Raw genomic sequence first — 13,959 nt, 5'->3', positions numbered from 1 at the left:
GGTCCGTCTAGCCCAGCATCCTGTCTTCCAATGGTGGCCAATGCCAGGTGCCCCAGAGCGAATGAACAGAACAAGTAATCATCAAGTGATCCATCCCTTGTTAACCATTCCCAACTTCTGGCAAACAGAGACTAGGGACACCCTTCCTACCCATCCTGGCTAATAGCCATTCATGGACCTATCCTGCATGACTTATCTAATTCTTTTTTGAACCCAGTTCTAATTTTGGCCTTCACAACATCACCTGGCAACGAGTTCCACAGGCTCACTATGTGTTGTGTGAAGAACTACTTCCTATTTTTTTTTAACCTGCTGCCTGTTAATTTCATTGGGTGACCCCTAGTTCTTGTGTTATGAGAAGGAGTAAATAACACATCCTTATTCACATTCTCCATGCCTGTGATAAATATAAAGGGAAGGGGAACAACCTTCCTGTTTACAGTACTATAAAATCCCTCCTGGCCAGAGGCACAAAATCCTTTTACCTGTAAAGGGTTAAGAAGCTCAGGTAACCTGGCTGGCACTTGACCAAAAGGAACAATAAGGGTACAAGATACTTTCAAATCTGGGGCGGGGGAAGGCTTTGTTAGTCTCTTCTGTGTCTGTCTGTTCTGGGTGCTTGCCGGAGACAGATCAAGAAAGCAAGCAGTCCAACTCCATTAGAATTACTAAGTACTAGCAAGGGAATGTGTTAGCTTACTTTTGTTTTGGCTTGTGATTTTCTCTTTGCTGTGAGGAAGGTGTATTCCTGGTTTTCTTTTTGTAACTTTAAAGTTTTGCCCAGAGGAAAATCCTCTGTGTTTTGAATCTGATTTCCCTTTGAAATTATCTTCCATTCTAATTTTACAGAGGTGCTTCTTTTACCTTTTTTCTTTCTAATAAAGTTCTGTTTTTTTTTAAAAGAATCTGATTGGTCTTTTTAGTGTCCTAAAAAATCCCAAGGTTGGTCTGTGCTCATCTTGTTTATTCTCAAGCCTCCTCAGAAAAGGGTGTGTAGGGCTTTGGGGAATATTAAGGGGGAGTAGGAACTCAGAGTGGTCCTTTCCTTGAGTTTTGTCTATCCACTTGGTCGTGGCAGTGCTACCTAATCCACGTTACACGGGAGAATTTGTGCCTTGATGAGTTTTATCCAAAGCTGGTAGAAATAAGCTTAGGGGGTCTTTCATGCAGGTCCCCATGTCTGTACCCTAGAGTTCAGAGTGGGGAGGGAACCCTGACATGGTGGCAGAGCTGTGGGATCATTTTGAACCAGAGATTATTTTGAACCAGGAACACAGACCTGAGGAGTTTTTCTCTCTCTTTGCCTGGAGGCAGAGATGTTAGCTTACAGCCAGGAAATTCACAAACAGTTTTTTTTTCTTTTTAGCTCTCGGGTAAGCTAGGCAAGCAGGAGCTAGGATGGCGAAACGCAATGTCCAACAGAAACTAGAATTAGCTAAATTTGAAACTGAAGAGAGACAAAAAGAACATGACAGACAGATAGCCTTAAAACGCTTCGAGTTGGAAGCAGAGGAGAGGAAACAGGTAAAATGCTTGGAGGCAGAGAAGCACTGCTTGGAGGTGGAGGCAGAGAAGCAGCGCTTGGGGGCAGAGGCAAAACGCTTGGAGCCGGAGTTAGCGCTGAAGCGCTTAGATCTGGAAAAAGCTAACCTGAATCTACCAGATAACCCTACCAATCTTTCTCCGGGTGCCGCTCCCAAGGAAATTTCCCACCTACAAGGTAGGCGATGACACAGAGGCCTTCTTAGAAAATTTTGAAAGAGCCTGCCTTGGGTACGGCATCTCTACAGATCAGTATATGGTGGAGCTGAGACCGCAGCTCAGTGCACCCTTAGCAGAGGTGGCAGCTGAAATGCCTAAGGAACACATGAACAGCTACGAACTTTTTAAAGACAAGGCCAGGATACGAATGGGGCTAACACCCGAGCAGGCCTGTTGGTGGTTCAGACGTGTCATTTACCCGACACGCCTACCACTTTGTGAAAAATTGGGATGTCTGGATACCAGAAGCAAGTGTTAAATCTCCGGAAGAGTAGCCCTTCCTAATGCAAATGGAGCAGTTCTTACAGGGTGTTCTTGAGGAAATAGAAAGATATATCCTAGATGGGAAGCCCAAAACTGTAACCGAGGTGGGGGAGATTGGAGCCAAATGGGTGGAGGTGGCAGAAAAGAAAAAAAAAAACTGGTAGCAGTTGGAGCGAATATCAGAAGGGACAACCCAAAACAAAACCCTATCACCAGGGACAACCCAAGGAAAACTCCAGACACCTTATCATCCCACCACACCTGTATCCAGCAATCAACCTCACCCCAGTGACCAGTCAGCTTGGCGGTGTTTTAAATGTAATGAGCTGGGGCATGTAAAGGCCAACTGCCCCAAGAACCCCAAAAGATTGCAGTTCATTATACCACAATCACACCAAAGGTCTCCAGGCCCAGATGCCTCCCAGATACCCTCAGAGCAAAGGGAAACTGTGAGTATGGGCGGGAAGAAGGTTGTTGCATGGAGGGACACTGGAGCACAAGTGTCAGCTATCCAACAGCCCTTAGTGGACCCCAAATTCATCAACCCAGAGGACCAAGTGACAATTCAACCCTTCATGTCAAACTCTTTAACCTTGCCTACAGCCAAGTTGCCTGTCCAGTACAAGGACTGGTTAAGAATGTGGACTTTTGCAGTCTATGATGATTATCCCATTCCCATGCTACTGGGGGAAGACTTGGCCAACCATGTGAAGTTAGCCAACAGGATGGGAATGGTCACCCGCAACCAGGCTAGGCAAGCCTTCACACCTAGCTCTGTCCCCGAGCCTTCTACAAAGGCCTAGTCTGTGTTACCAGAGACCTAGACTGAGGTGGTGGAACAAGACCCCATACCAATGTCTACGACAGCAGTAGTGGATCCAGTCGCAGAAACACAGACAGAGCCAGTCCCAGAACCAGAACTGGCGGAGCAGCCAGCACCAGAACCATTGACAGCACTGAATCCAGTGCTTGCAACCCCGCCTACAACTTCAACACCAAAGGGCACCAGTGAGCCTGCACTGGCATCAGCAGATAAAACCTACGCAACAGGCTCATCAGGAGCCTGAAATACAACATAATTCATCAGCAGAGAGCGGTTCACAATCCATGGAAACAGCCCCATCACCTACATCGCTTCCAAAGGGACCAAGCCCAAGTCTACAATTCAATGAGGAATTGATGTCTCCAGCATCAAGGGAACAGTTCCAGGCTGAGCAGGAAGCAGATGACAGGCTCCAGAGAGCTTGGACGGCGGCACGGAGCAACCCACCACCTCTCAGCTCTTCTAATCGATCCCAGTTTGTTGTAGAAAGAGGACTTTAATACAAGGAGACTCTTTCTGGTGGACACCAGGAAGACTGGCATCCTCAGAGAGAGTTGGTAGTTCCAACTAAGTACCGGGTAAAGCTCTTGAGCTTAGCCCACGATCATCCTAGTGGCCATGCTGGGGTGAACAGGACCAAAGACCGTTTGGGGAGGTCCTTCCATTGGGAGGGAATGGACAAGGACCTATGTCCGGTCTTGTGAGGTGTGCCAAAGAGTGGGAAAACCCCAAGACCACGTCAAAACGCTTTCCAGCCACTACCCATAATTGAGGTTCCATTTCAGCGAGTAGCTGTGGATATTCTGGGTCCTTTCCTGAAAAAGACACCCAGAGGAAAGCAGTACATACTGACTTTCATGGATTTTGCCACCCAATAGCCAGAAGCTATGGCCAGCTCTGAGCAACACCAGGGCTAAAAGTGTGTGCCAGACATTAACAGACATTTTTGCCAGGGTAGGTTGGCCCTCTGACATCCTGACAGATTTGGGAACTAATTTCCTGGCAGGAACCATGCCTTTGGGAAGCTCATGGGGTGAATCACTTGGTTGCCACCCCTTATCACCATCAAACGAATGTCCTGGTGGAGAAGTTTAATGGAACTTTGGGGGCCATGATACGTAAATTCGTAAATGAGTACTCCAATGATTGGGACCTAGTGTTGCAGCAGTTGCTCTTTGCCTACAGAGCTGTACCACATCCCAGTTTAGGGTTTTCACCATTTGAACTTGTGTATGGCTGCAAGGTTAAGGGGCCATTACAGTTGGTGAAGCAGCAATGGGAGGGGTTTAGGCCTTCTCCAGAAACTAACATTGTGGACTTTGTAACCAACTTACAAAACACCCTCCGAACCTCTTTAGCCCTTGCTAAAAAAACCTTAAAAGATGCTGAGGAAGACAAAAAGCCTCGTATGATAAACATGCCAGAGAGTGTTCCTTCAAAGTAGGGAACCAGGTCATGGTCTTGAAGGCACTCCAGGCCCATAAGATGGAAGCGTCGTGGGAAGGGCCATTCACGGTCCAGGAGCGCCTGGGAGCTGTTAACTATCTCATAGCATTCTCCACCTCAAACCTAAAGCCTAAGGTATACCATGTTAATTCTCTAAAGTCCTTTTATTCCAGAGAATAACATGTTTGTCAGTTTACATCCCAGGGAGGAGATGACGCTGAGTGGCCTGAAGGTGTTTACTATGAAGGAAAAAGTGACGGTGCACTCTCCCGTGAAAGTTTCCCAGAATCAACTGGTTAAAATCATCCTTGAAATGTGGAAAATATTGTTAGTTTTTATATAGTCATTAGTATATCTAAAGATACATGCGTCTTATTGACTCTGTTTTCTCCTACAACTCCAGGAAGAAATAACTGCCAGTGTGGAACTGGCTGTCCAACACTATCTGTGATTTGGGGGGCGTGTCATAAATATAAAGGGAAGGGTAACAACCTTCCTGTGTACAGTACTATAAAATCCCTGCTGGCCAGAGGCACAAAATCCTTTTACCTGTAAAGGGTTAAGAAGCTCAGGTAACCTGGCTGGCACCTAACCAAAGGGAACAATAAGGGAACAAGATACTTCCAAATAGGGGGTGGAGGGTGGTGGAAAAGGCTTTGTTTGTCTCTTCTGTGTCTCTGTCTGTTCTGGGTGCTTGCTGGAGAGAGATCAAGAAAGCAAGCAGTCCAAGTCCATTAGAATTAGTAAGTACTAGGAGGGAATGCATTATTTTACTTTTGTTTTGGCTTGTGATTTTCTCTGTGCTGAAAGGACGGTGTATTCCTGGTTTTCTTTTTGTAACTTTAATGTTTTGCCCAGAGGAAAATCCTCTGTGTTTTGAATCTGATTTCCCTGTGAAATTATCTTCCATTCTAATTTTACGGAGGTGCTTCTTTTACCTTTTTTCTTTCTAATAAAGTTCTGGTTTTTTTAAGAATCTGACTTGTCTTTTTAGCGTCCTTAAAAAGCCCAAGGTTGGTCTGTGCTCATCTTGTTTATTCTCAAGCCTCCACAGGAAAGGGGGTGTAGGGCTTTGGGGGATATTAGGGGGGAGTAGGAACTCCAAGTGGTCCTTTCCCTGAGTTTTGTCTAATCACTTGGTGGTGGCAGCAGTACTTAATCCAGGGTCCAAGGTACAAGGGAGAATTTGTGCCTTGATGAATTTTAACCTAAGCTGGTAGAAATAAGCTTAGGAGGTCTTTCATGTGAGTCCCTGCTTCTGTACCCAAGAGTTTAGAATGTGGAGGGAATCCTGACAACACCAGTCAAGATTTTATTGACCTCTATCATATTCCCTCTTAGTCGTCTGTTTTCCTGGCTAAAATGTCCAAGTCTTTTAAATCTTTTCTGATACAGAAGCTGTTCCATAACTTTAATAATTTCTGTTGCCCTTCTCTGTATCTTTTTCAATTCTAATATCTCTTTCTTATCCGTAAAGATTCCAAGATCTCTTTCTTGAGTGGTAAGAGCTAATTTAGACCTCAACATTTTGTATGTACAGTTGGTATTATATTTTCCAGTGTGCATTACATTGCAGTTATCAACATTGAATTTCATCTGCCATTTTGTTGCCCATCACCCAGTTTTGTGAGATCCCTTTGTAACAGTTCACCCATCTGCTTTGGACGTCATTATCTTGAGTAATTTTGTATTCTCTGAAAAATTTGCCACCTCACTGATTACCCCTTTTTCCAGATGGTTTATGAATATGTTGAACAGTACTGCTCTCAGTACAGATTGCCCCAGTTGCCACTTTATTGATCCACATAACATGATTTTCTCTAAAGCATCTTTTGAAAAGGCAAACAGTCTGGATTGGAACACATCAGGTGATGGAGAATTCCCTTGGGATGTTCATGGAATCTTAGAAGATTAGGGTTGGAAGAGACCTCAGGAGGTCATCTAATCCAACCGCTTGCTCAAAGCAGGACCAACACCAACTAAATCCTAAAATCCTAAAATCCCTCTTTGATGGTCCATGCTCGTGGGGTCAGGGCAGCATGGACTATCAGTCACTGTCTATAGCGCCACTGTGCGGTGTAGGGCAGCATGGCCTAGCGGCCAGAGTCTATATCGCCACCCTTCAGTGCAGGGCAGCGTGGCCTAGCAGCCAGAGTCTATAGTGCTCCCTTTGTTGCAGGGAGCGTGGCCTAACAGCCGGAGTCCATAAAGCGACCTTTTGGCACAGGGTAGCGTGGCCTAGTGGCCAGAGTCTGTAGCGCCTCCCTTCGGTGCAGAGCAGCGTTGCCTAGCTGCTGGACTCTATAGTATTGGGGTGTGACTACCCAGTAGGGAGGCCCGGGCCCACCTGACTCCACCGGGCCTCAACCCAAGGCCCTAACAGTGGTGTAGCTGCTTGTCACTGACTCAGCGGGGGGGTCCTGCCGAAACACGCTGATTTTCCCTGGGTGGGAGGTACCACTCCGATACCCTCCCTGGGTCACCCCTACCTGAGTCTGTGATGGGGTTTCCCATGAGACGTTGATTCCCCTGTGTTCGACAGGTCCAGTCGTCTCCAGGGTCTCCTCCAGTCGCCGGGATGCAGGCGGACTCTGGACAGCTGCGATTCCCAGCTTGGTCAGAGGCTGTGGCTGGCCCACCGCAGGAGCTTCCTTGGCAGGTCCTTCCCCTGCAGCCTCCAGCACAGAATGAGCCAGTCTCCCTCCCTTCATACTACTACAGCACTTGGAGCATGCCTAGTCTTGCCGGGGAGGCGGGACTTCCACAGTCAACCCCTGGGGCCTAACCTGTCTGGGCTAGTGTGGGGTACGCCCACCCCGTCACACCCTCCAAGGATTCAGATTCCACCACCTCCCTAGGTAATCCATTCCAGTGCTTCACCACCCTCCTAGTGAAATAGTGTTTCCTAATATCCAACCTAGACCTCCCCCATTGTAATTTGAGACCATCACTCTTTGTTCTGTCATCTGCCACCACTGAGAACAGCTGAGCCCCATTCTCTTTGGAACCCCCCTTCAGGTAGTTGAAGGCTGCTATCAAACCCTCACTCTTCTCTTCTGCAGACTAAATAACCCCAGTTCCATCAGCCTCTCCTCGTAAGTCATGTGCCCCAGTCCCTTAATGATTTTTGTTGCCCTCCACTGGACTCTCTCCAATTCATCCACATCACTTCTGTAGCGGGTGGGGGGCGGCAAAACTGGATGCAATACTCCAGGTGTGGCCTCACCAGTGCCGAATAGAGGGGAATCATCATTTCCCTCGATCTGCTGGCAGTGCTCCTATTAATACAGCCCAATATGCCGTTGGCCTTCTTGGCAACGAGGGCATACTGCTGACTCATATCCAGCTTCTCATACACTGTAATCCCCAGGTCTTTTTCTTCAGAACTTCTGCTTATTCAGTCAGTCCCCAGCCTGTAGCAGTGCATGGGATTCTTCCTTCCTAAGTTCAGGAATCTGCACTTGTCCTTGTTGAACCACATCAGATTTATTTTGGCCCAATCCTCCAATTTGTCTAGGTCACTCTGGACCCTATCCCTACCCTCTAGCATATCTACCTCTCCCCCCAGCTTAGTGTCATCTGTGAACTTGCTGAGGGTACAATCCATCCCATCATCCAGATCATTAATGAAGATGTTGAACAAAACCTGCCCCAGGACCAACCCCTGGAGTACTCCGCTTGATACCGGCTGCCAATTAGACATCAAGCTGTTGATCACTACCCATTGAGCCCATCAATCTAGTGAGTTTTCTATCCACCTTATAGTCCATTCATCCAATCCATAAATTTTTAACTTGCTGGCAAGAATTCTGTGCTAAAGTCAAGGTAGATCACATCCACTGATTTCCGCATATCCACAGAGCCATTTATCTCATCATAGAAGACAATCAGGTTGGTCAGGCATGACTTGCCCTTGGTCAATCCATGTTGATTATTCCTGATCACCTTCCTCTCCTTCAAGTGCTTCAAAATGGATTCCTTGAGGACCTGCTCCATGATTTTTCTGGGGACTGAAGTGAGACTGACCGGTCTGTAGTTCTCCGGGTTCTGTTTCTTCCCTTTTTAAAATATGGGCACTATATTTGCCTTTTTCCAATCATCCGGGACCTCCCTTGATTGCCACAAATTTTCAAAGATAATGGCCAATGGCTCTGCAATCACATCAGCCAACTCCCTCAGCACCCTCAGATGCATTAGATCTGGACCCATGGACTTGTGCACATCCAGCTTTTTCAAATAGTTCTTAACCTGTTCTTTCACTACTGAGGGCTGCTAACCTCCTCCTCATACTATGTTGCACAATGCAGCAGTCTGGGAGCTTACCTTGTCTGTGAAGACTGAGAGAAAAAAAGCATTGAGTACTTCAGCTTTTTCCACATTATCTGTCACTATGTTGCCTCCCCCATTCAGTAAGGGTCCCACACTTTTCCTGACCTTCTTCTTGTTGCTAACATACCTGTAGAAACCCTTCTTGTTACCCTTCACATCCCTTGCTAGCTGAAACTCCAATGTGCTTTGGCGACTGCATGCCTGAGCAATATTTTTATACTCCTCCCTAGTCATCTCTCCTAATTTCCAATTTTGTAAGCTTCCTTTTTGAGTTTAAACTCACTGAAGATTTCCCTGTTAAGTCAAGCTGGTCACCTGCCAGATTTGCTATTCTTTCTGCATCTCAGGATGGTTTGTTCCTGCACCCTCAATAAGGTTTCTTTAAAATACAGGCAGCTCTTCTGCACTCCTTGCTCCCTCATATTAGCTTCCCAGAGGATCCTGCCCATCAGTTCCCTAAGGGAGTCTAAGTCTGCTTTTCTGAAGTCCAGGGTCCGTATTTTATTACTCTCCTTTCTCCCTTTTGTGAGGATCCTGAACTCAACCATCTCATAGTCACTGCTGCCCAGGTTGCCACCCACTTCTACTTCCCCTACCAATTCTTTCCTGTTTTTAAATAGCAGGTCAAGAGGAGCACGACCCCAGTTGGTTCCTCCAGCACCTGTACTGTACACTTTCTGTTTGTTAGCAGCAGGTCAATTTAATTTGTTCCAGTGGTTAATCACAATTAAACATTTGTGCCTAATTTCTCATTTGAATGTGTCTGGTTTCATCTTCCAGACATTTCACTGTTAGACTGAAGAGCACTTTAGTACCTGATATAGAAAGAAAGAAAGAAAGAAAGAAAGAAAGAAAGAAAGAAAGAAAGAAAGAAATTTTGGTAAAACAAACAATTATGAAATTCGACAATAAGAGATAAACACAGCTTGTTTTTTAATAAAATCCAAATAAAAATGTTTTTTCTAAAATATTTGAAAGAATATTTTATTCTTCTTTTCTTTTCCAAAAAGTTCTATACTTCCAAAGTTCAAGTACTAAAGAGGCAGGTCTATAATGAAAAATATTTAGTTAACAATAGGCATTACTTCCTGAACATATCTATACTCCATGTGTCTCAGAATTGGATTTTCAGATCAAAAAATGAATTATATTATTTATATTCCTGTAAATCCTCTTGAAACAGTGCTGCTCTGAGAAAATAACTACAGGATATTTCTGGAAGTAATATCTTTAAAAAAATTCTAATAATTTCCCCCTCATATTAGCCTCCCAGGGGATCCTGCCTATTTGCTATTATTTCTGCATTTCAGGATGGTTTGTTCCTGCGCCCTCAATAAGGTTTCTTTAAAATACAGCCAACTCTCCTGCACTCCTTGCCCCCTCATATTAGCTTCCCAGAGGATCCTGCCTATCAGTTCCCTAAGGAAGTCTAAGTCTGCTTTTCTGAAGTCCAGGGTCCGTATTTTGCTACTCTCCTTCCTTCCTTTTATCAGGATCCTGTACTCAACTATTTCATGGTCACTGCTGCCTAGGTTGCCACCCACCTCTACTTTCCCTACCAATTCTTCCCTGATTGTAAAGAGCAGGTCAAGAGGAGCATGGCTCTCAGTTGGTTCCTCCAGCACTTGTACCAGGAAGTTGTCTCCAACACTCTTCAAAAATGTCCTGGATTGTCAGTGCATTACTGTATTGCTCTCCCAGCAGATGTCAGGGTGATTGAAATCCCCCATTAGAACCAGGGCCTGTAATCTAGAAACTTCAATTAGTGGTCCGAAGAAAGCCTTGTCTACCTTATCTTATGATCTGGTGGTCTATAGCACACACACACCATGACATCACCTTTGTTGCTCTCACCTCTAAACTTAACCCAAAGACTCTCAACAGGTTTTTCTCCAGTTTCATACTGGAGCTCTGAGCAATCATACCACTCTCTTACATGCAATGCCACTCCTCCACCTTTCCTCCTGTACCTGTCCTTCCTGAACAGTTTATAGCCATCTATGACAGTGCTCCAATCATGTGAACTGCCCCACCAAGTTTCTGATACTGTATTCTAGTTACATCATAGTTCCTTGATTGTGCCAGGACTTCCAATTCTTCCTGCTTGTTTCCCAGGCTTCTTGCATTTGTGTACATGCACCTAAGATAATTAGCCGATTGCCCTACTTTCTCACTATGAATCAGGAGGCTTCCCATCTTGTACCCTCCCCCTTGTGTTTCCTCCCAGTATCCCACTTCCCCACTTACCACTGGGCTTAGGGCACCATCCCCTGGCGGACCTAGTTTAAAGCCCTTCTCACTAGGTTAGCAAGCCTGCCTGTGAAGATGCTCTTCCCTCTCTTCATTTGGTGGATCCCATCTCTTCCTAGCAATTCTTCTTCCCGGAATGAAGTATTTTTGTTAATAATTTTCCTTAATGGCTACACAAATAGGTGTGTTTTATCCTTCCTCCAAATGTTTCCCCATCGTTCCAAGTGATATCTGCTTTTAGATTATTTTCCCATTTTCCATAAATGTGACCTCCTTTTCTTGGTGACTTGGTAACAATTCATAGCTTCTACAGGCTGAGGCCAAATTGCATACTATGGGGCTCCTTGCATTCTCCCCACAAGTTCCCTGTGTGCATCCCTTCCATCTCCCTCTATTTCAGAACACTGAAATGCTGATGTTCTTGTTAATAAGTGGGTTTTAGTGAAATTTGAAAATAAAGTGAAAGTGACATCATACATTTTCCAGATTTTTGGGAGGGAGGGAGGAAGAAAGAAAGCAATACATTAATTTACTCTTTGGGTTTGACTTTTCTTCCCCCTTTTTCTCCTCTTTTCTTAAAATTTTCCTTAGAAAGTAAAAACAACAACAACAACAAAAAATTGGGGGGGGGGGCAGAAGTAGGAAAAAATGGAAAACCAAAATCTAGCCATTTTCAGTTCAAAATGGCATTTGCATTTATTTTAAAATACAAGTTATTTTGAAAATCTTTTTGAAATTGTTCAATAATTTTGTGATTTAATTTCTTTTCCAAAGAGCTTTCTATTTATAACTTTTAAGGAGATAAATTGCTGATGCACTGTGAAATCTAATGGAGTAAAAAGTCTTCTTTCTACCCAACAGATCTGCCAGCCAGGTGCATCACAGTCAGACTGCCATGGCCAAAATAAGTTTTAACTACCTTTTCCTCCTGCTAGCCCTGCTGAGCCAACAGAACTGCTGGACAGAGGATGTATGTTATTTGCAGCTGGAATAGCAAGAGAACTGTGAGCTCATTTCTAATCAATGACACCTGTTCAAAAACATTGATGATAGTAGGAGGATGCAGGGGTAGCTGAGGGCAGGATCATAAGGAATGGTACTGGACCCGGGTCACTGAGGGCAGGATATGAAAGGGGAGGCTGCACCGGGGTAACTGAGGCAATGCTACAGTGATGGAGACCATCTAAGTAAACAGATAAAGGAAGAAGAGGAAGAAAAACATGGCTATTTCTATGCCTAGGATGTCAATAGACTTGGGTTGTGCTGGAGAAAAGGGCAAGGAATTCCAAAATCATTTGCGGCAAATGAGCTACCTCTATTCCGACAGGTTAGAATTCTATTCATTTCTCTTCAATTCTATAATAAACTAGAGCAGAAGAGTCGATTCTATTTTATTTTAGGCCTATGATCCAGAATGTTTAAGGTAATTAGGGGCCTAGTGGCATTTTTAATAGCATCTAGGTGCCCCCAATCCTTTGCAATCCATGGGTTTTAAGCACCCAGATGCTTTTTGAAATCCCAGTAGGTGCCTAAATAGCTTTAAAAATCTAGTCCTAATTCTCTGAGGCCCCCTGCTGCTGCCTACACACATCCAGATATGAATTCTAAGTGCTGCTTTCTGTCATTGGGTGAACAGCTCAGCCTACACACACAACAGCATCTAGTAGTCATCTCATCCCAGTTGTTCCTGACCCATTTGGGAAATCAGGGAGCAGATCATTCTAGGGATATTCTTACCCAGGTCTCTCACTGACATGTTATGTTCCCTTGTTCCTGTTGAGCTGGAATATTGAAATTCGTGGACTCTGATTGTTTATTGGCTGCTGAGTTCAAAATGAGACCAACTTTGATCTTTCAGTCAGAGCTCACCAGAAGAACACCAGGTTCTTCATCTGTGCTCTTGGCTAAACTATATTCCAGAACGTGAGTGATTTGGCACCTCCACTCCTGCTTGTTACAGCCACTACATCCCACTCCTCTCCTGGAACTGGCTTAAACCCCAGAAGTCCTGACTCCTTTCTCAGTGCCAGGAACAGCACCCAGGAGTCATGGGATTTCCACTGCTTCAGGGGCCAAACAAATACCCCTTTCATTTCCAGTGTGCCAGATACCCTCCTTGCATCAGCCCCAGTCAGCTTGACAAATTTTCCAAGCCTGCTGCATTTGGATGGCTAGAAATAAACATAAACCAAATGAAACACACCATGAACTTTAATTATTCCCTTTTGATTCCCCAAATCTCAGAGAAAGCAACTTCTTGACCAGGCCCCGTAAAGCTCAGTGGGATTTCAGAGTGTCTTTGATCCCAACCTCTGGACAGATATTATACATGGTGAACATTTTTGGGAATGTGACATTTTTGGAATCAGGTCCACTTCCCCTGCTGGTCAGGAGAGCAATGAACATCACTGAGATAAGACTTCCCTGGCCATCCTCAATCATTTGGGGAAAGTCAACTCTGAGATCACCGACACAGCTAGTTGTACGAGGTAATGACTCATATTCTACAAAATCTGCAATGCACCACTAGTGATAGGCATTGTTATAACAGAGGAGAGGAGGTAGGTGGGTGGTTTTTCAAATATTTACTTGCATTTTTATAGACAATTACCATCCTTTTCTCACACACTCCCAAGAATGACAATAGCCGTTTTTCGCAACTGCATCACATTGTTGACTCATATTCTATTTGGGATCCACTGTAACCCCCTTCACCTTTTTAAGCAGTACTGGCACCATTTTACTGCCAACCCCAGTTACTCCTCATTTTGTAGCCATGCATTTGATTTTTCCTTCATAAGTAGTACTTTGCACTTATCTTTATTAAACTTCATCTTGTTGATTTTAGAACAAATCTCCAAATTCTCAAGGTTGTTTTTAATTCTAATTCTGTTCTGTTTTCAACCAGTTCTAGAGATTTGCAAAAAATGTTAATGTGAATTTAGCACCCATAATTCTATGACAATTTTGAATAATTCCCTCTAGATCCATACATGGAAGTCTTTATAAGTTCTCACTTTTCAAATGTGGGTATTTAAAGTTCAGCACCCCAATGCATGGGTACTGAAATACAGTGTCTTGATTTT

The sequence above is a fragment of the Trachemys scripta genome, chromosome 12 (assembly GCF_013100865.1).
Source record: "Trachemys scripta elegans isolate TJP31775 chromosome 12, CAS_Tse_1.0, whole genome shotgun sequence".
NCBI classification, from domain to species: domain Eukaryota; kingdom Metazoa; phylum Chordata; order Testudines; family Emydidae; genus Trachemys; species Trachemys scripta.
Note: the sequence above shows the minus strand (reverse complement) of the source record.